Genomic DNA, 27248 nt, shown 5'->3' on the forward strand with positions numbered 1-27248 from the left:
AGGTTTTCAATCTAGCGAGCTTTTTCTTTTTTCTTGGCTCTGATTGTTGCCAAAGTTGTCCTTTCAGATTTTCAACTTTGCGAGCTTGCCTTGATTTTTGCTTAAGTCGCCCTTTTCGGATTTTCAACTTAGCAGGCTTCATCATTTTTTTTTTTTTTTTATCTTTTTCTTTTCCTCTGACCTTCTAGAATTACTGTCTGATCATGTTCTACTACCCTCCTTAACCTTTTCACACGGTACTTAGGAGGACTTTTATAGGTAGGCTTGGGACTAGGCGTAAAATGAAAGGGATTTTGAGGCTCAAAAACCCAAACGCCCCTTGTGTGGCATTTCATTTAAACTTTTTTTGAATTTTCCTCCCCAATCTTTTTTTCTTTTTAGATTTTTTTTTTTCGGGGAATCTATTTTTTATTTTGGTGTGGTCGGGCCTGAAGTAACTTCTCAGGTTGCCTACGTACCCCAAATTTTTGGGATCAGACCAAAACGTAGTTCGGATCTTCCCTCCCCTAGGTTAGGTGATCGGGCTAAGAAAGAAAAAGGCATAATTTTTCTTTTTGAAAAAAGGTTGCAAAGGGGTTGAGAAAGGATATATTGAACTGGGTAACAGGAGAATTGATTCGGTCAAAGATGGCCTCCTTAAATGTAGTACCGCTTGATCTGATCAAGGTTGGTTGGTTCTGGTAGTTCACCTCCATCATGATCTTGAAGTCTGACGACTTTTCCAGACAATATTTCCTTAATGAATGAATTTTTCCAATTTAGACTTTCTCCTATAATCGAGGAGGAGTGTTCAATTTTCTTTGAAGTCTGATAGTTAAATCTTTGACTTGTAAATGATGAGCTTTGACCTTCTTGTCAAATAACCGGGTGACTCTTCTTAGATAAGCTTGCACATGGTATAGGGTTTTAACTCGTTTTCTTTGATCAAGTTTAATTCTTCATACTACTAACGAACCCAATCTGTTTCTAACAAATGATTTTCTGACAAGACCCTGAGAGACGAAATTTCCATTTCAACTGGCAAGACTGCTTCCATGCCATACTCTAAGGAGTAGGGAGTAGCTCCACTAGAGGATCGAATTGAAGTTCGATATGTCCATAGCGTGAATGATAACTTTTCTGACCAATCCCGATGTGATTGTCACATTTTTCTGATGATAGTCTTGAGACTCTTACTGACTGCTTCAACCGTTCCATTGATCTGAGAACGGTAGGGGGATGATTTGTGCTTCCGGATCTTCAACTTTAAACATAGAGTAATGATTTATGCTTTGAAGTACGACCCATTATCAGAGATTAGTTCAAAAGGTACTCCCATATCGATTGATAATATATGATTTGAAACTCAAGATGTAGTGAGGATAGCACTGATACATTTTTATAACATCTTCTTTGATTCCATTGATATAGACGAGTATCCATTCCATGTTGAACAACACCCAAGCTTGTACCTAGCATACCCTCATATGATCACACGAACAAGTTTTTTGAAATTTCTGAGTCAATTCATTATCCCCTCGTTTTCCTTTAGGGATAAGATGATTTCTATTTGAATCTCTTTAGGAATTATTTTTTTGTTTCGAGGTCAAAGACATTTTCTTTCTCGATTAAAGGTTGAGCCCGACTCTTATCTTCTTGTTCAGAAATGAAATCTATCAAATTATTAGTTAATTCGTTAATGCGCTCGAGGTATTCAAAAATTTTCTTTATCCAATCAATTTCAGATGGGGCAACAGACACCTCTATAGACTCGATGAACTAACTTGACTCAATAGGAAAGAGTAGACTCAATTAAAAGAAGACATGACCTTGCTGGAAAAAGGGACTCGAGCTAACCCAAATGACTCATGAAAACTCAAGATAAGTACTCACACGAGTTTGATTAGGATTGAGGACTGAGATATTGCTTATAACCGGTAGGATTGAAGCACTATGATCTTTAAAGAACAACTGGACGATGTTGAGGTCGTTTCTGACTGTTGATTTGATATTGACGTTTACTCTAACTGACCGGATTTACAACCCTACCTAGACGATGGACGATTGAGCTTAGACACAATGATAACCCTTAAACCTCTTTGAAGGTGAATTTAACCAATTTCAGTGTCACCCCCTTGATAACATTTTAAATGAACCCTGAGATTTTATTGAATTTTGTGCACCAATCCATTAAAAAATTCGTCCATTCAATGATTATTCAGAAGAAAAATAATTATGTTGCACCCTTGAAAAATATTGGAAAACAATGTTTTTATTTCACAAATCTGATTATTTTTTTACAACATTTTTTTGGTAGTTTTCCAAGGTCCATAAAAATTTTTCATGCAAAAATAGATCTTTTGCAAATTATTTTTCCTTCTTTTTCTTTTCTTTTGGAAAACATTTTCTTCTGAAAAATATTTTTTCTCTGAAAAATAGTTTTTTATTTGGAAAGTATCTTCTCTTGGAAAATATTTTTTGAAAAACGTTTTTTCTTAGAAAACATTTTTTTAGAGAATAACACTTTTTTTGGAAAACACTTCTTTTGGAAAATATTTTTTCTGGAAAATACTTTCCCTTTGTAAACTATTTTTCTTCTTTGAAAATTTGATTTCTATTTCGATTTAAATGGCCCGGTCCATCAGGATTGTTGGATCGAGTTGGACTGGGTCATTTGCAAGAGATGAATTTTTTATTGGGTCGGTGCACCCATTTTGATTTTCAAAAATAACATTTTTTATCCTTGAGGACAATCATACACTCTGATCTACACCATTCACATCACTCACATACCAATCAACAGGTTCCAATCAACAAACAACCCGGGAATACCCACGATAAGTTCGAGTCGTGACCTATTGGGAAGGTTTCTAGACTCTAAGCTTACTACGTGCAATGCATTTTTATCTGGCCACCCATGCCCAAGCACACATATATACCTTTCGATACGTGGTAACTTGGTTTGATATATTGTATAGGTGATAATCTAAAACCTCAATTCACTTCTCTGAAGCCAAAAACAGCCAGTTTGATCTCTAGTTGAGAGGTGGCGCACAATGCTGAGCAAGGGCCCACTTAAATACCTCTCGTCTAGAATAGACATAGTCTATCCCCCTCGTACAGTAGGGTACAGCGGGGCAAGATCTGCTTAGGCGCCGGTTTTGACCAAGAAGTGCAATTGATATACTTAGATTATCTTTTATACCTACGGGTACAAGTCAAGGGTTGTAGCTTTCATAAATGGTTTGGCATCCCACGAGGGGACCGACCACGTACTAGTACTACGTTGGCAATCGGGACATGTGACTGTGTGGCTTACAATAGGTCAAAGGCTCAGGTCGCTCCAGCCTGGGTGCATCAACATACTTCTCAGAATCACCTGATCAGATGGTATTGATGCCCCCAGTTTGATATACCCTAAGGTACGTGACTGGAGTTGTGGGTTTCATGAATGACGTCGCGTCTCCGAAGAGACCGGGCCACGCACTAGTGCCACGTTGGCTAAATGGGACGTGTAAGTGAGTAAAGCGGTAAACGTGCATGTAGTGTGTGCAAACGGGGTGGGGTGTGCCCGGGGCCTTTTTTTCAAACAAATGGGCCCATGGGCCTGATCATACCATCATAAATCGGATTATGTGAACATTCAATCAAGATCGACACCATTCAAATCATATGAATATTTAATCAAGATTAACATCATTCTAATCACATGAGCATTTAATCACGATCAACATTATGATCAATATCGAACGTGTATTTCAAGCAAGATTATGGCATGTTAGAAGGGTGATTAACATGAACTAATGGTCCGATTGAAGATCTAAACATGCACATCACCTTCCTACATCGATCATAGTAAATTAATCAATGGCATATGATAATCCATTAAATCCAATCATTGCAATAGGCGCAATTTTGATAGTTTTTATAGTCCAATCAAGAGTGTTTTGGGGCTATTCTAACCAAATTAATATTTATGAGGATATAGGGTTAAAGATGAAATATCAATCATCGGGATGGGAAATTAGAGAGAGAAAAAAAAAAAAGTGAAACATCTTTTTAAGAATCAAGCGAATCGATTTCCCTTTTTTTTTTTATAACCAAGCTTAAAGGAACACAATTTTTATTTATTTTTTTTTAGAGAAATCATTGAAAGGATAATAAAAATCAGTAGAGAAGAAACTAAAAAAAAAAAATAGTAAAAGAAAACACAACCAAAGGCAAAGTGGTAAGGCGCTGTTGAGTCGTAACAGTTAATCATCGAGGTTAATAAAGAGGGGTGGCCTTAGTAAAATAAAAAAATTTAACATTTGCACCATCTTCTCCAATGGCTCTCAGCCATGTTCGTCAAAATTTATTTTAAAAAAACAGGGGGTGGCTGAGTTTCTCAAACCAGTCGATTTGAAATCGGTTTGGCCGATTTAAAGTTCTTCGTTCATCACTGATTTCTCATGATTCCAACTTAGATTAACCACAATACCGCTGCATTTAACGGCTCATTCAGCTCAAGATCAAAATGGAACTGTCCCTACAGACTCCATGAGCCGTGGCTTCAACCATGATCAATTTAATGGTCGCAAGATCTTCGTGTTAAAAGCTGGTTGGAAAAGAAAATATCAAAGGGTTCTCGATTCGAGTTCGAAACCCAAAATCAAATTTTTTTAAGGGTTCTTCGTTTATCACTGATTGGGGTCTTCCTATCTTGCTTCAAATCGAGGTTTCCATCGATTAAAACTTCGAAAATTCTTTGACAGATGAGAACAAAAGAGAAAATCCGATAGAACCATTGCTCGAGTTGGTTGACGATACAAAGCTCCCGAAGAAGAATCATACATCTTCACGTGGAAGGATCATGGACTGATTAGAACGAAGGATCTAATATGATCGGCTTTGCCAAACCGATCCATTTTCCATTCGGATCAGTCGGCCTTTGATGAGGACGAAGGAGCTTTGTTAGGATGGAAAACAAAACAGAGAAAAATCTGGTTTAAAGCTTGTGGGTTTGGCCGTAAAAAAAAATTTTACTTGAGACACCCCTCCTTTAGTAGTTAACCGATGGGTAGCTTAACTACTCAACAGAACCTCTAAATTTTTTTATTTTCCTTTGCTTTTTTTTTTTTTTAATAATGGACAGTACAGCTTGGAAACAAAAAAAAAAATTTTAACAAAAAAAAAAAAAACAGCCAACAAATCGAACTCACATTAAAGAAATACAAATCTACTTATACAAAAATTATTATCCCATCATTAATATCTCATCCTTAACAAAACCATTCACCTCGAACTATCGCATTATTTAGGATCATTCCCAGGGTCATTCCGAATGGCCCTTGATTGAACCATAAAGATTAACATATTATATCAAAGTACTCCGAGTAGAATCAGACGATTAATGATGTACTAAAAATAATAAACAAATAAAAAAAACTAACTAAGAATTAAAAATAAACTAAAACAAAACTAGGTCATCGGCAATGCTCCCATACTTGGGGTTTTTCAAGTTTGATCCTCAATGTCCCCAGTGGAGTCGCCACTGAAAGCGCCCTCGATCCGCGGGGTGCGCGGATCCGCTTTTGACCCTTGAGGTTTGGGAGTCGCCACCTAGTTATTGTGGTCTAGGAACCAAATTGACCCTACAATGGATAAAAAGAACTAATCTACTATAGAAATCTGAATCCGGGGATCATGTTACGGGGTTGGAAGGTGTTAGGCACCAACCCTGCCCAGCCAATGCCGGTCTCTACTTATCCCAAATAGATCTACATTGCTAATGATAAAACCTAGATTAAAAAAATAATAAAAAAACCTTACCTTCGATCTGCAAAAGTGTTATTCCCTCAGATCTGGTTAGAATGGCTCCTTGTACCGTACTCCTTACTTTGTTCTGTCTCCGGATCTGATTTCTGATCTCCGAGGCAAGGTATCTCCTTCTTGGATCTGGATGCTTTGAGTTTGTTGTGGATTTTTGGGGTATTTTTGAAAGGTTTCTAGGTGTTTTTTAGGCTAAAATCGGAGTAGGGGTGTTAGGGAAGGAGTTGGGACTCCAAAATTAGGATTTTGGGGAGGTTGTGGAGGCTTCTTCACCTACTTTTTCTAGGATTTTTTCTTTGATACGAAAATAGGGTGTGGAGGCTCCTATTTATAAAGTTTTTAGAAGCATTTAGGGTTTGATTAGGGTTTCTTTTAGGGTTTCAATTAGGGTTTTGACTTAGTCTTTAGGGTTTTAGGGTTTTGACTTTAGTCTTATGAGATTGACTTGATTAGTTTTTTAGATTAGGGTTTGGATTTAGGGTTTTGACCTTAGTCTTATGAGATTACTTGATTAGTATAGATTAGGGTTTTAATTTAGGGTTTTGACCTTAGTCTTATGAGATTGACTCGATTAGTACCTTGACTTCAGTCTTGCTTGATTGACTTTAATTTTGACTTCAGTCTCACTTGATTGACCTTGACTTCAGTCTTGCTTGATTTACTTTTATTTTGACTTTGGTCTTATTTAATTGACTTTAATATCTTGACTTTAGTCTTGCTTGATTGATTTTAAATTTTTGGAGAACCCCTTTCTATTATATCTTTAATTCTTTGGACTCCCAAATGGAGGGGTCCTTAAAGAAATATCCCACGAACCCTCAACAATTTTGCCTGAGAGTCCAATTAATCGATTTTTAAGGTTCAACTTTTTAAATTAATTTCATTAATGTTTCACTTTAATTATTTAATGTTTTATTTACTAATTTCGAATTTTTTAATTATGAAAATTTTGAAATTACCGTTTTACCCCCGGAGAGGACTTTTCACGTTTCAAGTCGGTTTTTAATGTTCTAGGATATTTTAGAATCGGTTTTTCGTAAGGAATTCAATGAGAATGTTGGTTTGTGTCATTTATGAAAATTTTTATGTGAAATTATTGTGAACTTTATGAGGGGCATTTTCGTAATTTTGTCAAATTTTGTTTAAATTAGTGAAATGATTTATTTGGTTCCGATTTGTTATTTTATGTGTTCGAGAGAGTTTTCCTAAGCGTAACGTAGGCTCTAGGGTTGTTTTGAGGTTAGGGGTATTTTGGTAATTTAATCATTTTTAGTGATTTTTATCGTGAAGCTTCTTTTTGGTTTGCAAGATGATGATTTCTATGTTTCTGGGGTCGTATTTTCCTAGCGTAACGTGGTTTCTAAGGTTTTGTCAATTCGAGATACCTCATCCGAATTTCTGAAACACATCTGGTAACAAAATAAAGCAACAAAATACACATCCATCATTGGGAATCATTGCGATCGGGTTGACGAGTTGATTAATCAGGCGAATGCAAAAATGGGGTGTCTACAAGGCCTCAAAAGCTTGAATCATTCAAATATGACATTTTGATCAAACCGAGGCCCTCGAGACCTCCTAATGGTATAGTGGGCCCACCAAAAGGACTTGACCTACCCTACACCTCTCCAACTTCCACCGCTCCGCTCCCAAAGTAAAAATACTCGAATTTTCAATAAATTCACCAACGGACCTTAAAAGCTTGATTTGCCAACACGTGGCATTTTGATCAATCCAATGATCCCCAAAATCCATAAAAGGATAAACAAATGCAAAATGAGACTTGGGATACTCACCACTTTCCACAATCTTCACTGCTTCTCTCCCGAATAAAAAATACCCCAAGCCCATCTAAAGCCCACGAACCCTCAACATACATAAAATGCATTTCTCACTTTAACTCCTAACCTACAAACACCTAAAAACATATCCACCCTTGAAAATCTAATCCAAAATGACTCCAACCAATTCCTAAAATCCAAAACCCTTCCTAAAATCCAAGCCCAATACCCGTAAGCCCTTATCCATATCCAACCCATTAACCTTAACTCACAAACCACTACCCACATCAAACCAATCATCATTTTTTCATCAAAAATGACACATGTCATCACCTCATCTCACCTCCCTCATCAAACCACCAACTCCCATCTCCTTCTCTAAAAAATTAACTACCCCATTATTTTTTTTCTAAAAAAATCACATCAATCCACACCCCCTACTATCATCACTCCCTACTAACCAACCATCAACTTCCCCTAATCTACCCTTATCATTACCTACAAACCCATCTATACAACCTAAACCTACACCCTTCCTCTCAAATCATATACTTATTCTCTCCCATCAATTAAATTTAAACTCCTAATTTTCACACATCTTGCCACATGTCACCATCTCCCTCACCCTCCCAACTACCCTCTTACACTCTCCATTCTCTTAAACCAAACATCACTCAATTACAACCACCCTCTTAAACACCCATCATCTCACCTCACCAAACACTTCACCCAAATGGTTTGGGTAAGATCCAAACCATTTGGATCAAAATACAACCCATTTACCTGCATTACATAATTACCCCTCTTCCAACTCCTAATTTCATACCCCCCACCTTCAAAACTCATGCAATTTTCTATTCTCCTAACATTTTACCCCATCTTACCCCTAAAAATAACTCCCAAAATCTATAAAACCACCTCATTCTCAACTCTTACTATCTAATAAAATGTTGAGAAAAATACTCTTAAAAAAAAAAAAACTCTCTACTCACCTCATTACTCTCAACTCTCAACTCACCTCCATTACCTTCAACTCTCAACCCTCAACTTCTTCTCAAGAAAATCCAAGAAGGTCAAAGGGATTCATCAAGAAAAGTCAAATAAAGTCAACAAAGGAGAAAGGTGGGTTTGGACAAAAGAACACCCCCTCCAACTCCCCTCTTCTACTCATCTCTTTTTACATACCTTCACACACACCACCATGGTTTGACCCATCAAAGGGCCCCTTTTTCAATAAGGGTGCCCTCAATGGGTTGAACCAACATCAAAGCCTCTCATACTTAATGGCACATATCGAATTTTTTGATTCTTTTTTTTTATTTTATTTTTATTTTCAAAATAGACCGAATCCGAGGTTACCACCATGGTGGATGGAATAGGGTTCCTAACACCTTCCCTACTCCATAAAATGAGCCCCTTTACCTAAAATTAAAAGTTGGACCAAATGAGCCATATCCGTACGAGAGTCACCAAAATGCCAAAATTGACTTATTTTTCAAAAAAATGTAACCCGGGTGACCATTCACACCAATTTCAAATATGAATGGTGGCAACTCCAAAATCCCCCAAAGTGGATGATATATTCAAAATTGAATAAATCACGTGTCCACAACTATCCTCAGAGGAATATGAGAGAATAATAAATGTACTTGAGAAATTCAACAACGTTTCTACATGGTCTCATGACGATATATTGATAGATTGTATCAAAATAGATCAAGGCATAAAGTCGATAGCGAACTTCAAAATCAAAGATTATCGATTAAGAATGATGTAGTTGAAACCATCAATAAATGTGTTAAGACCCACAAGAAGGGATCCATCATGTTTTTCACTAGAAGGAGAAGAGTTCTCATTCACAAAAGAATATGAGATCTTCTTCGAAGTTTGAAAAGGGTTGAACGAGTCAATGTCAAATACAAATAACTCAATCACATTCAATTTCATAAAAGAAAATTAAAGATTACTTTTTCTCAAAAGAAGACTGAAGATTACTCCTTTTTAGAAGAAGATTGAAGATTACTCATTTTCAATTTCTTAGAAAAAGACTTTACTCGACAGAGCAATCAAGACATCGAGTTTTCTAAACTTTGACTAAATCAAGTAGTGTTTCACCAATGGAGTCCTTCTTTGATAGAACCATTTTTCTGTCTTACCAAGAAAAAGAAAACCTTCTTTAGCCCCTCGCAGCCTCTAAAAACATCAATAGCCTTTTCTTTCTAAATCACATCGACCAACCTTGGGAGGGTATCTTACTATGAACTACATTTGACCTGATCCCAAAAATAAAAAAAAGAAATATATAGGGTACGTAGGCAACCTGAGAAGTTACTTCAGGGCCGATCACAAAAAAAATATATTCTCTTAAGGGAAATGTCATCTAAAAGAAAAATCTCCTATTGAAAGATTCAAAAGAAAATAATGCCAAACTAGGGGCATTAGAAAAATCAAAAGAATTGATAAAAATAAAAGAATGTCAAACTAGGGGCATTTATAAAAAAGAAGAATCAAAATAATTGATAGAAAAGAGAGAATATCAAACTAGGGGTATTTTGGGAAGTTGAGCCTTATATCTTTTCTTTCTAAATAATGTCCTAAGCCCACCTATTAAGTCCTCCTGAATGCTAATTGATTCAGTTAAGGTCCAAAGAATCAAGAAGAAAAAAACCTGCTAAGTTGAAAATTTGAAATGGCGATTTAGGCAAAAGTTAGGGTATAACCATAAAAAAGAAGGCTTGCTAGGTTGAAAACCTGAAAAGACGACTTAGGCAAAAATCAAGGCATCATCAAAAGAAGAAAAATAAAGTCCACTAGATTGAAAACCTGAAGAGGTGATTTAGGCAAAAATTAGGACATCATGAAATAGGAGGAAAAATCCCATCAAGAAGAAAAATTCAGAAGGAAGTTTGTGTAGAAACTAAGAAATGCAAGAAATTATTCAAGTCACAACATTCATTTTTCAACTGAAAGCTTACATCTAACAAAGATAGGGTTGAAGTCGAAGAAACTCAAAAGTCATCTTGAACATTGTAAGATCCGTAAGAGTATGTTTACTTGTCCAAGTGTTCACTAAAGGAAAGTATAAAACCATTGACTACTTTGAAGAGAAACATCTTCTATTCCAATAATTATCAAAATTCTAAGCCTAACGCAAGCATTTCTCAAAAGAAATTGATCAAATTTCTTATTGCACATATGATAATCTCAAGACTCTTGAATTTAAAGGAATGTCGATTCTTCTGTCTCTCATATATCAAAGTCCATAGTTGCTTGTTCATATTTTTCAAGTGCAATCCATTTCACTAGTTTCATAATCAAATTCCAATTAAAAGCCAACCTTGAAAAAATGGACATTTTTTTAGAATAACTGTGATTCCGAAATTTTCATTCTTGATCACATGATAAAAGAAAAATCTTACAAAAGCTTAAAAATTCGACGAAGCCCAATGAAAATTATAAATCCAGATGTATGCTAAGTTCGAGTCCGAAAAATGAGACTCCAACTTTTTGAATTATAGAATGAGTAGGTTTTTCTAAAGTACCTACAAACCTAAGTTCGAGTTCGATAAACGAGACTCCAAATTTTTGAATCATAGAATGAGTAGGTTTTTTGGAAGTACCTACAAACCTAAGTTCGATCCCGAGAAATGTGATTCCAACTTTTTGAATCATAAAATAAGTAGGTTTTTTTTGAAGTACCTACAAACCTAAGTTCGAGTCCGAGAAACAAGACTCCAACTTTTTGAATCATAGAATGAGTAGGTTTTTTGAAGTACCTACAAACCTAAGTTTGAGTCCGAGAAACGAGACTCCAACTTTTTGAATCATAGAATGAATTAACAGGATTGTTTAAGTTCTTGTAAACCTTAATTAGAATTTAATAAATGAGACTCAAATTTTTTCGACCTCTAAAAAAGAATTTCAATAGGATTTAATGGAGTTTCTACATCACCTATCTCATGTATTTGTCTTCATTATGTATGTGCATTTCAATTTGAGTCATCATCGTTAGTGAGAGAAGATCTCTAGGCCTAACATTTGTGGTTATCGAGGAAAGTTTATTCTCAATGATTTGATAGAATACTCAGTAGGCATCACCATTGCACACACGTGAACTTTTGATTAGTCAGGGAGAGTTTTCCAAAATTCAAGGATCTGACATCATTAGTTAGAGTTCAGGCTCGAAGACCTGACAAACTTTTAGTTCAGTAGAGTTTTACCCTTAAGGATCCGAATGTCCCGACGAATTGTAAAATCAGGGTGTAAAATGAACTGTCACTAGCTTTGACATTCAGATATTGCACTATCTACTAAAATAGATTTGCTAGCTAGTTTGCTTCAACCCTCTACCAAAGAGGGGCATCTGTAGACATCCCATTTTTTTACTCGCCTGATTAATCAACTCATCAACCCGATCGTGATGATTCCCAATGATAGATGATTATTCCAATGCTATATCTATTACTAGATATGTTTCAGAAATTCAGATAAGGTATCTCAAGCAAACAAAACTCTAGAGACCACGCTACGCTAGGAAAATACGATCAAAAACATAGAAATCATCATTTTTCAGACAAAAAATATTTTACGATAAAAATCACTAAAAATGACCAAATTATCAAAATACCCCTAACATCAAAACATCCCTAGAACCTACATTACGCTTAGGAAAATCCATTTGAATACATAAAACAACAAAATCAAATCAAATAAATCATTCCGCCACTTTTCACCAAATTCGACAAAATTACGGAAATGCTCTTCATAAGGGTTCACAATCTTTTCATGCCAAAATTTTTATAAGTGACATAAACCCATAATCCCATTGAATTCCTTACGAAAAATCAATTCCAAAACATCCTGAAACATCAAAAAATGACTTGAAACACAAAAGTTCTCTTAGGGGGTAAAACGATAAATTTTTAATTTTAAAAGTTTTAAATTTCAAAATTAATAAATAAAACGTTAATTAATGTAAAGTGAAACCTTAACAAAATTAATTTAAAAATCTGAACCAAGAAAATTAATCAATCAAGCCTTCAGGCAAAATTGTTGATGGTTGCTCACTTATTTAAGTGGAGCCCCCTTGATATTTATTAAAATATCATTCTATCTGGGGGTCCAAATAATTAAAGATATAATTAGGGGGTTATCCACAAAACTTAAAAATATATTCTTTTGTATGCAAAATTAAAAAATCTAATTTAAAAAATCAAGTCAATCTCATAAGATTTAAGTCAAAACCCTAATTAAAACCCTAATCTAAATAAATCTAGTCAATCAAATAAGACTTAAGTCAAAATCCTAATTCACCTTATCTAAAATGAGACCTAGTCAAACCCTAATTCGTTCAAAAAAATCTATAAATATGAGCCTCCACAATCTAATCTCGCAAGTCAAAATAAATCTTAGAAAAAATAAGTCAAAAAGTCTTCCTAACCTTCTCCAAACCCTAATTTTGAAGCCTTGACTCCCTACCTATCATCACTCAAAAAACTCCTAGAAACCCTCAAAAAACACCCAAAAATCCTTTGAAAAGTCAAGAAACACCTAGATCTAGAAGAAAGATACATCAACTTGTAAATCAAAAACAGATCTAATGATTAAGGAATAGTAAGAAAACTCATACAAGGACACTTTCTGGTTGTATTGAAGGAATCGTCGTAATCTGTTAGGTAATTATTTTTATTATTTTTTTGTTACTGTTTTTAGGTCTATTTTGCAATGTAGTATTATTTGAAAAAGTAGAGACCGCCGTTTACAGGACGGGGGTGGTGCCTAATACCTTCCAACCCCGTAAACTGATCCCCGGACCTATTTTTTGTGTAAATAAGTATCTTATCTATTGGTAGAGTCAATATTTGATTCCTAGAGCATAATAACTAGGTGGCGACTCCCAAACCTCAAAAATCAAAAGTGGATCCGCACACCCTGTAGATCGAGGGTGCTTTCGCAATGTACTACTCGTACCAGTTCACTGTTGTCAATCAATTCAAAAAGGGGAAGAAAAAGGTAAAAGCAGAGTTATCAAGGGTAAATCTGATGGTTAGCTGGGTTTTGAAGAAGGCAGGTTACCGACCCAGGCAAGGGTTGAGACCAGGAGGAAAAGGGAAAGTTACTCCAATCAAAGCAAAGAAGCACACTCTTTATTTTGATTTGGGGTTCAGGCCTACGGAGAGGGATATGTCAGATATGAACGACAAAAGGAGATAACTTCGACTAGCAAAAAAGTAAAATCGTGAACCAAATAGTTGGAATTTGAGTAAGGTTCCTCATATTAGCATTAGCTTTCCAAAATATCAAGTCAGACCTGACAGTCTATCAAAACAATTGCCGACTAAGCCAGCTAGAAAACTGAAAATAGTAAGTTTCAAACCCAAGCACATTCAAGAAGACTCAGTTGTTGAGTCCCGACTATCCCTCGTGGAGGGCATTGATGTCTTATTCAATGGAGATTCTGACGAGAGTCTATCAGAAACGACAAGAGAACATGCAAAAGTGGAAGTTACCATGAGCAAATAAAATGAGTCACCTTTCCCTATTGGCATCAACTGGGCATCAAATATCATCCCACCAAGCTTGGGAGGAACTATGCCTAGCTTTGATAACATTCGACTGGAGATCATGGTCATCTTCGAACCATCAAACAAACTACTTTCTCATCTCATTTGCCCCCTTAGAGAAAGGGAAGTCTCGGACAATTGGGAAGAATTCCCGTTAACCCTTGAGGCTATTGAGGCTTAAAAAAATGCCATTAGACGAATCTAATTTGCCCAAGGATCATAACGAGCCCTCATCCTCTAAGAAAGACTATTTTGAGGGCTTCCTATCTTTACTAATGAATTTGCATGATTGTTCTTCTTATTTCAGATATCCAAAAATCAACAAAAAAATAAATATTATTCAAAAATCAAAAAATTAAAATTTTCTCAAAAGACAGAAAAATAAAAAACTTTTCAAAATTATAAAAAAATAGATATTTTTCAAAAATCAAAAAAAGAGTTTTCAAGGGATTTGTCTCGATTAAATGAGTACTCAGATAGAACATAATTTGAAAGGGACGGGTATGATTTCGACATTGAACTCGATTTTGACCTCATGGGGAATGAAGAAGAGTTTGGGGACGAAATGGAATACTCACCCAAAGAAATCAAAGACATGGTAGAACATCATGAGAACCCACGAATTGTCAAGATCGGAGTCTTATTAACGTCGCAACAAAAAGAAGAAATGGTCAAACTCTTACAGAACTATCAAGACGTCTTTGCATGGTCATACAGGGATATGCTTGGGTTAGACATTGATCTTGTTGTCCACAAACTGTCAATCGCTCTCGGAAGCAAGTCGATCAAGAAAAAATTGATAAGGTTAAAACCATAATGGACCCTCAAGGTCAAGGATGAGGTCATGAAGCAGTTCGAAGCTGGATTCCTCGTAGTTTCTACTTATCCCGAGTAGTTGGCTAAGGTTTTTCTAGTACCTAAGAAAGATGAAAAGGTGCGCATGTGTATTGACTACCAAGACCTAAATAAAACCAGTCCTAAAGATAATTTTCCATTACCACACATTGACAGTCTAGTCGACAGTACAATAGGGCACGTCATGTTCTCATTTATGGATGGCTTCTTAGGCTATAATTAGATAAAAATGGTAGAAGAAAACCAGGAAAAGACCGCATTCATTATACCATGGGATACTTTCCATTACAAAGTCATGACATTCGGGCTGAAAAATAAAAGGGCGACTTACCAACTGGCAATGACTGCATTATTCCATGACATGATTCATAAAGAAATTGAGGTTTACGTAGACGATATGATCGCTAAGTTCGAAATAGAAGATGACCATCTAGTAAATCTCAAGAAGTTGTTCGACAGGCTAAGGAAGTACAGCTTAAAGCTCAACTGGATAAAGTGTGTATTCGGGACAATCTCGAGCAAGCTACTAGGGTTCATCGTCAGCAGAAGAGGCATCAAGATAGATTCGGCAAAAACTAAATATATCCTTGAGATGAAGGCACCTATTTCAGAAAGAGATGTTCGGGCATTCTTGAGGAAAATACAGTACATCAGTCGATTCATTACTCAACTCATGCCTATCTGTGAGCCAGTCTTCATGCTACTCAGAAAAGATATGCCAAAGAAGTGGAGCAAAGACTGTTAAGAAGCATTCAATAATATCAAGCAATACATGCTCAATCCACCAGTCTTGATCCTTCCTACGCGAAGGTGACCTCTGTTGATGTACATCTCAGTACAAGAAATGTCAATGGGTTGTGTACTAGGACAACATGATAAATCAGGGCGGAAGGAACATGTCATCTACTATCCCAGCAAGAAATTTATCGAGTATGAAGTAAAATATTCAATACTTGAGAAGACTAGCTGCACATTAGTCTAGGCATCTCAACGACTGTGTCACTATTTGCTTAGTTACTTGATTATGCTTATTGCCAGGATGGACCCCCTGAAGTAACTTTTTGAGAAATTAGAACTAACAGGTCGCACTGCAAAATGACAATTATTATCCGAGTTTGACATCACCTATGTCACTCAAAATGCCATCAAAGGGCAAGCCATTGCAGAGCATTTAGCCGAGTACCCATTATTTGATTACGAGCCATTGAAGACGAACTTTTCCGATAAAGCCATATTACTCGTTGAGATTGAGGATGATGACGAAGAACCAGGCTGGACAATATACTTTGACGGAGAAGCTAATCAGAACATAAACGGAATAATGGCAGTTTTGATTAAATCAAAATGGTCTCATGTACCAATCGCCATCAGATTAAAGTTCCAATGCTCTAACAACGAGATTGAATACGAAGCATGCATAGCAGGGTTGAAAGCAACACTAGATCTCGAGATAGATGAAATCGATGTGTTCGAAGATTCAAGCTTGGTAGTCTATCAGACGATCGGAGAATGGAAGACTTTACCATGAATATCTTGAAGAATTAAGCTTAAGCTTTAAAAGGATTTCATTTACATATATGCCGATAGCTAATAATTAATTCATAGATACACTAGTTACGCTCGCTTCCATAATCAGTATTTCAGAAGACTTAGTCATTGACCCCATTGAGATTGGATTTCAAGACGAACCGGCTTGTTGTCTAACCATCAAAGTGGAAGAACCTGAAGAAAAACCATGGTATTCGGACATCAAGGCATATGTTGAAGATCGAATCCTCCCATCAGACGCAACGCCTAATGATTGAAGGACTATTCAGAAGTTGATAGGCCAATTCTTCTTAAGCAATAACATTCTATACAAGAAATCACATCATGAAGTCCTACTCCAGTGTGGCAGAAACAGAAGAGAAACGACTAATCGAGACTGTACATGGGGGAGTCTATGGGCCCCACATGAATGGTCATATGCTAGCCAAGAAAATCATGATGATGGGATATTACTAGTCTATAATGGAGAGTGATTGCTATCAGCACATTCGCAAATGCCATCTATGATAGATTTATGCCAACAAGATCAACGCTCTACCATCAGAGTTACATAACATGACCACCTCTTGGCCTTTTTCACTTTGGGGGATGGATGTTATTGGGCAAATCTCATCGAAAACTGTAAATGGGCATCACTTTATCTTAGTTATTATCAGCTATTTCATTAAGTGGGTAGAAGCTACATCATATGCCAACGTCACGAAAAACAATGTCTTGAAGTTTGTAAAGAACAACATTATCTGTCGATATGGACTTCCTAGCGGGATAGTTACTGACAACGTTAAAAATTTCAAGAACAAGGATGTGATCAAGATGTGCGAAGACTTCCAGATCACTCATCATAACTCGGTACATTATAGACCCAAGATGAATGAAGCAGTCGAGGCAACCAACAAGAACATTAAGAGAATTTTTGAGAAGATGGTTGTTACATACGAGGATTGGCACAACATGTTGCCTTTTGTTTTTCACTCCTACCGAACCTCGTTCAGGACTTCGACTAGGAAAACTCCGTATTCATTAGTTTATGGAATGGAAGCAGTTTTGTCTGTAGTGGTCGAGATCCCTTCCCTCCGAATCTTGAAAGAAGCAGAGTTGGATGAAATGGAATGGATTCAAGCTCGGTTTGATCAACTGAATCTGATTAAAGAGAAGCACCTTGCAACTATTTGTAATAGATAGATCTATCAGCGACGAATAACCCGTGCCTACAACAAAAAAGTCAAACCTAAAGATTTCTCACTATTGAGACCTTGTTTTGAAGAAAATTTTGTCAATCTAAGAAGACGCTAGGGGAAAGTTTCGACCAAACTATGAGGGACCATTTATCGTGAAAAAGGTAATGATGCGAGGAGCTCTGATCCTTAAAAAAATGGACGGATAAGTCTTCCCTCATCCGATCAATGTTGACACTATCAAGAAATATTACGCTTAAAAATTGATCCTAAGATGACGAAAGGCCATCTTTACTATCTTAAACTAACTATCAACCTTAGTCAACCCTTATGAGCCATCACGTTTATTTCTTAACCTAAGACTAGGGTAAGTCAACAATTACAAAACAAAACAAAGAAGAAAAAAAAAGAGACAAAAGGAAAAGAATAGTAAAAAATTAAGAAGAAAATATCAAATTACTCCTAGCCTGTATGAGGATAAACTGTTGTAGACACCCCATTTTTGCATTCGCCTGATTAATCAACTCGTCAACCTGATTGCAACGATTCCCAATGATGGATGTTTATTCCAATGCTCTATTTGGTTACCAGATGTGTTTCAAAAATTTGGATGAAGTATTTCAAACTAACAAAATTGTAGAAACCACACTACGCTAGGAAAATATGACCCCAAAAACATAGAAATCATCATTTTTCAGACCAAAAGAAGCTTTACGATAAAAATCACTAAAAAATGATTAAATTATCAAAATACCCCTAACTTCAAAACATCCTTAAAGCCTACATTACGCTTAGAAAAATATTTTCAAACACATAAAATAAAAAATCAAAAATAAATAAACCTTTCACCAATTTTCACAAAATTAAATAAAATTACGAAAATGCCCCTCATAAAGTTCACTATCATTTCGCACAAAAAATTTCAAATGACACAAACCAATATTCCCATTGAATTCCTTACGAAAAATTGATTTCAAAACATCCTAGAACATTGAAAAATAACTTAAAACGCAAAAAGTCCTCTTCGAGGGTAAAACGATAATTTTATAATTTTAATAATTAAAAATTCTAAAATTAATAATTAAAACATTAATTAATGTAAAGTGAAATCCTAATTAAAATTAAAGTCAATCAAGTGAGACTTAAATCAAAACCCTAAAATCAAGTCAATCAAGTAAGACTTAAGTCAAAATCCTAAAATCAAGTCAATTAAGTAAGATTTAAGTCAAAACCCTAAATTCTAGTCAATCTAATAAGACCAAAGTCAAACCCTAACCCTAATAGAATTCTAATTAAACTCTAAAACTATCTAATGTAATTCTAATTAAACACTAACTCTATCTAAAATAATTCTAATTAAACACTAACTCTATCTAAAAAACACCTAAAAAAATCTATAAATAGGGGTCTCTACAGCCTATTTTCGTATAAAAAAGAAAATCCTAGAAAAAGTAGGTCAAGAAGGCTCCCTAACCTTCCCAAAACCCTAATTTTGAAGTCCTAACTCCTTACCTAACGTCCATACTCGAACTTTAGCTCAAAAAACACGTAGAAACCCTTCTAAAATACCTAAAAATCCATAAAAAAAACACTTAGATCTAGGAATAAGATACTTCATCTTAGAAGATTAGAAGCAGATCCAGTGACAGAAACAAAGTAAGGAATCTCTCCGTCAGATCTGAGGGAACCATTGTTGCGATCATCAAGGTAAACTTTTTTATTTTTTATATTATTTTATTTATTTATTTTAGGTCTTTTAGCAATATAATCTTCTCTGGGGAATAGTAGAGATCGGCGTTTGCAGGGCGGGGTTGGTGCCTAACACCTTCCAACCTTGTAATGTGATCCCCGAACCCGTATTTTATGTCATAGATTAGTATTATTTGTCTTTTAGAGTCAGTGTTCGGTTTCTAGACCAAAATAACTAGGTGGTGACTCCCAAACCTCAAAATTCAAAAGCGGATCCACACACTCCGCGGATCGAGGATGCTTTCAGTAACGACTCCACTAGGGATTATTGAAGATCAAACTTGAAAAGCCCCAAGTATGGGAACATTGCCAAATCGACCTAGTTTATTTATTTATTTAGTTTGATTTATTTTATTTGTTTATTTATTTATTTTTATCTTTTATTTTTATTTTCGTGGCTTGATTGTGGATTGTTTATTTGGATTTTAGGGATTGTATTTTTATTTTTGATCCAATTAAGGGTCAATTTTTGATGACCCTAAACAATGAAAGATTCAAATTGACATATAAATTGAGGATGAAATCATGGTGATTGAGATGAGAGTCATGGATTTTACATTTAAAAAAAAAAATTGGATGTAATTTTTTTAGCACGTTACTATGCATGGGTGGCGAGTTTTGAAAATAAATTATTTGTGAGTGATGCATTAAGAAACAAAAAAGTGCATTTTTTAATGTTGTTCGTGATGAGGAGAGAATTCCAAGAAAAAAAATTGCAAATTTTTTTTTTACGTGGTGTGCCGCTAACAGAAATCCGTTTTTACTGTTTTCTATCTTCTTCTCCACAAATAAGAGGACGAAATTCAGTAAACCGATAGAGACGTTTCTCTCTTTATCTCGATCTACTACGCTTGCCGTGTGTAGTGTATTGGCTCGACGTGTGGTTACAATTACAACCCATACCTTGTTCCAGAACCAATACCACTTCTCAAAAACTTCAAAACCCCTCTCCATTCGCCTCTGTTCTTCTTCTTCTTCTCTGTTTATATCTTAAGTTTGATCTTTGTTAATTCCTATGACAAGTGACATGGCACTAGATACCTTAGCTGACTATTTCGCACCAAGCGAACAATTTTTCTAGCTTCCGTCTGTTTTGGTTGGCATCGTTATGTGCATGATTGTGTATGAAGTTACAGGTTTTATTAGCTTGTTGTGCTTCAAAGGCTATACCAAGCTAAGCAAAGCAGAACAAATTGAATGGAACAACCGGGGTGTTTCTACATTCCATGCATTTATTGTAGCAGTTGTTGTTTTCTATCTTGTTCTGTTATCAGATCTTTTCAATGAAAGTTCTCGTGATGAATTGATTGTAAAAAAAATTATGGCCTATCTAACACCATATTGGGGATCTCGGTGGGTTATTTTCTCTCAGATTTGGGAATGATCCTTTGGAATTTCCCAGCTTTAAGTGGTCTAGAGTATGTTCTACATCATGTGCTCTCCATGTTTGCAATCTTCCTAACGCTCATAAGTGGTCAAGCTCAAATTTACATACTGATGATTTTATTTTTGGAGAGCACTACTCCCTTTGTAAATCTAAGATGGTACTTGGATTATGCTAGACAAAAGGGTTCCAAGCTTTATGTCTTCAATGGCATCGCAATGTTCTTGGGGTGGCTGGTTGCAAGGATCCTTTTGTTCATGTCTTTCTATATCCACATGTACCTCCATTTTGATCAAATCAAACAAATATTTCTTTTGGGCTTCTATACCTTGCTAATGGTGCCTTCCATATTGGCAGTGATGAACGTGTTTTGGTTTTGGAAAATCATCAAAGGCTTGGTAAAGACTATTACCAAAGCAAGACACAGTCTCTGAACCGACCCTTTCCTGTGAGTCTTACATCCCTCTGTATCTACATGGCTCTTCTCGTCTTACTCACACATGTACATATTGTAATTTATTCTCTAGTATTCTTAATAAGAACCAATGTTTAGCCTCCCTTGTGTTTCCGTTCCCTTTAGTCGAAGTATGGCTTGTAGTAACAGGTCGGTAATGGCAATTATGTTGGTTGGATTGAACACGTCCATGGTAGAACAACTTCCATTTTCTATAATCTTATCCTGTTATGTTTTTTTGTCTTCTTTTTTTTTTTAAAAAAAAGGGGAGGGGTAAGGTTATCGTCATCAATTTAGTAAGATTTCAAATTTTGCTAAAGGATTGATCTCACCACGTGGCAAAAAAAATAATCGGTTTGTTTTAAAGAAAAAGGAAAAAATCTTAACTCCTTATGCTCACAACTGTCATTCTACACTCAATGTAATATTTTTTGAAATCTCAAATTTTTTTGGGTCGCCCAAAGCGATCTTTGATTGGACCATAAAAAAAAGGGATTGGATTTCGAAGATCAACCATAGGGGTGAATTCTTAGGTGAGTCAACTCAGTTGAACTCATCTTACATCACATGAGGAACTAGTAGTGTGCTATTTATTTTAATTCTCTTTGTATGCTTTTAACATAATATGTTGCCATGATACCCAATTTTGAACGTAATGAGTCGAGTCAACGCGTTTGAATTTATTGGTTTCATGCAATTTGTTGCTTGTTTTTGTGGCGCCCCTCCGAATGCTAACATAATTCCCTATGTCAGATCTCAAGGTAGTAGGTGGCACCTCGAAATTTCGGCATTGTCTCCTCTGTTTATGTTAGCATTCCAAGGCGTTCAACCTGCATCTGATAAACGACATACAATCCTGCATATATATAAAAAATATAATACTAGCGGAAGCCTATATAAGTCTAATAACGTACGAATTATCAGAGTGCGGAAGAAGAAAATTTATATACAGGATTTTACAGAGGTTCCTCACTCTAACAAAATTCCTAACACTCAAAACAAAAATCTATATAACTCTTTGACGAATCGATACCACTAGGGGTATAACCCCAATACTCACCAAGTGACAGACTCTGGCTGTCTATCTGACCCACCAGATGATTCTCACTCATGTTCTACTCCTGCCTCGCTAAGCTTCGGATCTGAAACTAAAAAATGGAAAATGAAAGGGTGAGTAACAATGGTTACCTAGGAAGGAAGCAACAATTTCTGCCAATAACCTCTCCTAACATGAACGAATAAACATACTGAATCATTTTAAAATAAACAAAGTTTTACAGAAGAAAACTACGATTAACTGGTACATATAGTCAGGGATGAGCAACTAAACATTTTAAAACTCACATTACATCGATCAGCAGTACTCACTATAACATTCTCTTTTTATACAAATCTAATTGATCAAATGGAAACAATAAACCTGCATTTCATTTTATATATCAAAATAAGCAACAGAGACATAATACACAATGGTGGAGTATTGGAATTAGAGAGTTAGGATTCACGACTGGATCGCTCCCAATCGAGACATGATGTTACAATTCTTCTTTGGTTTTTAGTTCCTGATTTTGTGGCTGGTCGTTGTTTACCACGCTTGGTTGACCATTTATCCGGCTCAGGCTGGCCGTTTGATGTGACCGTAAGCAATGGGTCTCTTTTCGATGTGTCAGAACGTTCGACTACTATAGATTGTTAGTGATCACTGACTAATCATCTTCGTCTATGCCTATCAGGCATGCATGTGATTCCCAAATATACAAACCATTCGTATACGACCACCTTTACATTACAAGTTCACTGGTAAAGATAGAGAGGAATATCCCGGGTTCCAGTTGTGACTCCACTCTCATACGCGTCCCATACCACGTTTGAGTTTGGTGGTCCCTACCGTACATCCCAGGATAGTACATCACTCTGGATGATATGACGCATTATCCCTTCAGGCATTCACAAACTCTTTAACAGCTCACAAAATAGCTACATATATATATATATATATATATATATATTATTTTCATTTGAAAACAAAAGAGAAATTAACAATACAAGGTTGGGAATGGATATCCAGTTTCCTACCATGCAAGTGTGGCCACCCGGCCTAAAATAAATAACATAACAGAAATGTAAACAGCGCCTCGCGCTAACAGAAAGGAAATAAACATGCAACCAATAATGTTATCCCTGGATATCTGTTCACCAACCTACACACAACACAACAATGTAAAATGCAGACATCACCCCTCGGGTGTGACTCTGACATTTTACCGTTTCATACCCTTTTTCTCTTTTTTCGATTTTTACAATTTTCAATCTCTTCAATAAAACATCCATTTTCTGATATTCATCAACGCAATATGAGTTCATTGAATATTAAATCACATTTTCCAATTAAAGAATTTATTTTTATCAATAATATTGAAAAAGAAAACAAATTTTATATCAAAACGGGGTCCGAGCAGTGCACAAGACCCAATTTATGGAAATAATATGTTAAAATACCCTACCCACGTATAATTTGTTAAAAATACAATTAAACATATCAAACATGCAATTTCTGGCGTGAATTTTTGAAATAATAAAAGAATTCTATATTTTGGAAATACATCCAAAAATTTTCAATAAAGTCCTAAATGCAATTTTCACAATCTACGATTACTAATAGAAATTGAGAGTTCCTTACAATGTCTAGGCGAAAGGATCAAAGCGTGTGCGCGAAAATCGAGACGGACCGAACTTCGAAGCGGCTGATTTTCGAAACCGACCCTGGGGTTTCGAAGATCTCGATGTGCTCGTCTCTTCTCCCTTCTACGACGAAAGACGGTTTGACCCCGAAACCGATGAAAATCGAGGTCGAAGTTACGAAATCTCCGTATAAAAATACGGCTGATTTTTGACTATACGGGGTGAAAAAAATGAGAAAACGGAAGGAATTTAGGTGGGTTATGTAGAGAATGAGACGACGGACGCTTCTCCCTTCTGCGTCGGAAAGCGATTTGACCCCGAAACGAACGAAATCCGAGGTCAAAGTTTCGAAATTTCCGTATCCAAATACGGCTGATTTTTGAAGATATCGGGTGAAATAGAAAGTGAAATGAAGAAAGGTTGGAAAGGTTTTGTAGAGAACGTAGCTGCGGACATTTCTCCCTTCTGCGTCGATCTTCGACGGCGAGCCGTTTGTGAGAGATCTGAGGTGGAAGATCGGAAGAAAAAATGATTTTTTTTTTTCGTTTATTATGTCGTGCAGCTGTATTGACAAGTTGGGGAAGATGACATATAAAAAATTAAAAATATTATTTAAATAAAATGTGGGACGAATTCGGTATTTTGTCAATTGTTTCGATTGATGATAACTTGATCATCTGGACTCCAAAACTGACAAATGAATACTCTATTTCGCCTAATTTTTCGTTCTAAATCTAATGGTGTAGTCAGTTTCTACAAATTATGTCTCTAACAAAAATTTACATTTTTTTGCCTGAGGTGACCCCTAAACTTTACGTCGTTTTCATTTTTGACGATAATTCGACTTCCTGATCTCCAAAAATGGCATATAAATAGTCAATATTCAATAATTTTTCATTACAAACCTAATGGTATAATCGAATCTTACTAATTCTTTCTCTAACAAAAAGTCACTATTTTAGCCTGGTCTGATCCAGTAATCGAGGATTTTGCAATTATTATATTCGGACTCGCATTTGAGCGTGCTTACAGGCTAAACTATGTTTTTCGATCATTTTGAATCTAATGGTGAGGTCAGATTCCATTAAAAATGATCAGAAACATCCTAAAGTTTTACCCCTAACTCCCACTTTCAAGATTTTCTTAAAATTTCACTATTTATTTTTTTTCTCGAGATACGAATTAAAAATTTGGGGTGTTACAGTTCTTATACATTCCCTTGATATGTCATGATGATATTGTTTCCATGTTATATGAGGATTGAATGCTATGAGATGAGTTAACTCAATAAGTCCATGTTTGAATAGGTTATGTGCTAAATTAGGGTGCATGATTTCCCTTTTGATACCTAATTGATATGATAATATCCTTTTGATATCTTCATTGATGGAACCTTAACTTTAACATATTGATTGATTGGTTTTAATTAATTAATTGGTTTTGATTGACTGGTTGATTTTAATTCCTCCTGATTTGCATACCATGACTTTGATCTTGATAATCTTTTGATGATTGTGGCCCATTAATGATCTGATCTGGCCCATAGGTCCATTTATTTGAAAAACGCCCCGGGCACACCCTATTTTGCACACACCATAAGCATGTTTACTGTTTCGCACACTTACATATCCCAATATAGCCAACGTGACACTAGTGCGTGGCCCGATCTCTTCGGAGATGAAACGTCATTAATGAAAATCACAACTCCAGTCACATACCTTAGGGTATATCAAACTGGGTCATCAGTACCGTCTGATCAGGTGACTCTGAAAGGTATATCGATGCACCTAGGCTGGAGCGACCTGAGCCTTTGACCTATTGTAAGCCACACAGTTACATGTACCGTTTGTCATCGTAGTACTAGTACGTGGTCAGTCCCCTGTAGGATGCCAAACCATTTATGAAAACTACAACTCTTGACTCATACCCGTAGGTATATCAAAGATAATATAAGTACATCAATTGCCCTTCTTGGTCAAAACCAGTGCCTAAGCGAGATCTTGCTCCGATATACTACGGTACTAAGAGGATAGACTACGTCTATTCTAGAAAAGATGTGATTTAAAAGTGCCTTTGCTCAAGCATCGCACGCTACCTCTAATCTGGAGATTAAACTGATTGTTTTGATTCAGAAAAATGAGTTGGAATTTTAGATTATCACCTATACGGTATATCAAACCAAGTCACCATGTACTGTTTGATTGAGTACGTTCGAGAGGTATATAGGTGTACTTGGACATGGGTGGCCAGATAAAAATGCATTGCACGTAGTAAGCCTAAAGTCTAGAAACCTCCTCTATAGGTCACGACTTGAAGTTATTGTGGGTGTTCCCGGGTTGTTTATTGAAATTAGACCTTATGCATGATGAGATCAAGAATATGCAGATTTGTCCTCAAGGATAATTTTTTTTGTTTAAGTTGATTTGAAATTAGAGTATCGCTAGGTGCACCAACCCAATAAAAAATCCATTTTAAACTTGACCTAATCCATATCAATCCAACCATCATTATGGGCCGAGCCATTTAAATCCAAATGAACTTCAAACTTTTTCTAATTCGGATTTTTAACCCATTTTAAAAGAAGAAATTTTTTTTCTAGAAGTAAAATATTTTTCAAAGTAGAAATACTTTCCAAAAGTAAAATATTTTCCAGAAGAATAAGATTTTCCAAAAGGAAATGCTTTCCCAAAAAAGTTTTCTAAAAAAAAACTGTTTTCCACAAAAAAGAAAATGAAGAAAAATTTTTTTTAGAAAAAAATGATTTACAAAATATCTATTTTTGCATGAAAAATTATTGAAATATGTTTGTTCGAAGTTGTTATTCAATGAAAACATTATTTGTCAATATTTTTCAAGGGTGCAATAAAATTAAATTCCTTTTGAATAATCATTTCATTAATGAATTGTTTAATGGATTGGTGCACAAAATTCAATAAAATCTCAGGGTTCATTTAAAATGTTATTAATGTAACACTAAAGTTGATTAAATCCACATTCGATTAGGTTTCAGGGTTATCATTGCACCTAAGCTCAATCGTCCACCGCCTAGTTAAGGTTGTAAGTCCGGTCAGTTAGAATAAACATACCGAGTCAATAGTTAGAATGGTCTTAAAATTTCTTAACATTACCCAGTTGTTCCCTGAAGATCATAGTGCTCCAGTCTTGCCGGTTATAAGCAATGCCTTGAGTCCTTAGTTTATAATCAAGCCCGTTGTGATTACTTGTCTTGAGTTTTCATGAGTTATTTGGGTTAGTTCGAGTCCATTT

General features: G+C 35.7%; 1 pseudogene; it reads left to right on the top strand.

The window, feature by feature from the left end:
- The first annotated feature begins 15218 nt into the window (after positions 1 to 15218).
- Positions 15219 to 21279, top strand: LOC147400359 (uncharacterized; annotated as a pseudogene).
- The last annotated feature ends 5969 nt before the right edge of the window (positions 21280 to 27248 follow it).

Source organism: Akebia trifoliata, chromosome 6 (assembly GCF_017979445.1).
Source record: "Akebia trifoliata isolate Shusen 1 chromosome 6, ASM1797944v1, whole genome shotgun sequence".
Classification (NCBI taxonomy): Eukaryota; Viridiplantae; Streptophyta; class Magnoliopsida; order Ranunculales; family Lardizabalaceae; genus Akebia; species Akebia trifoliata.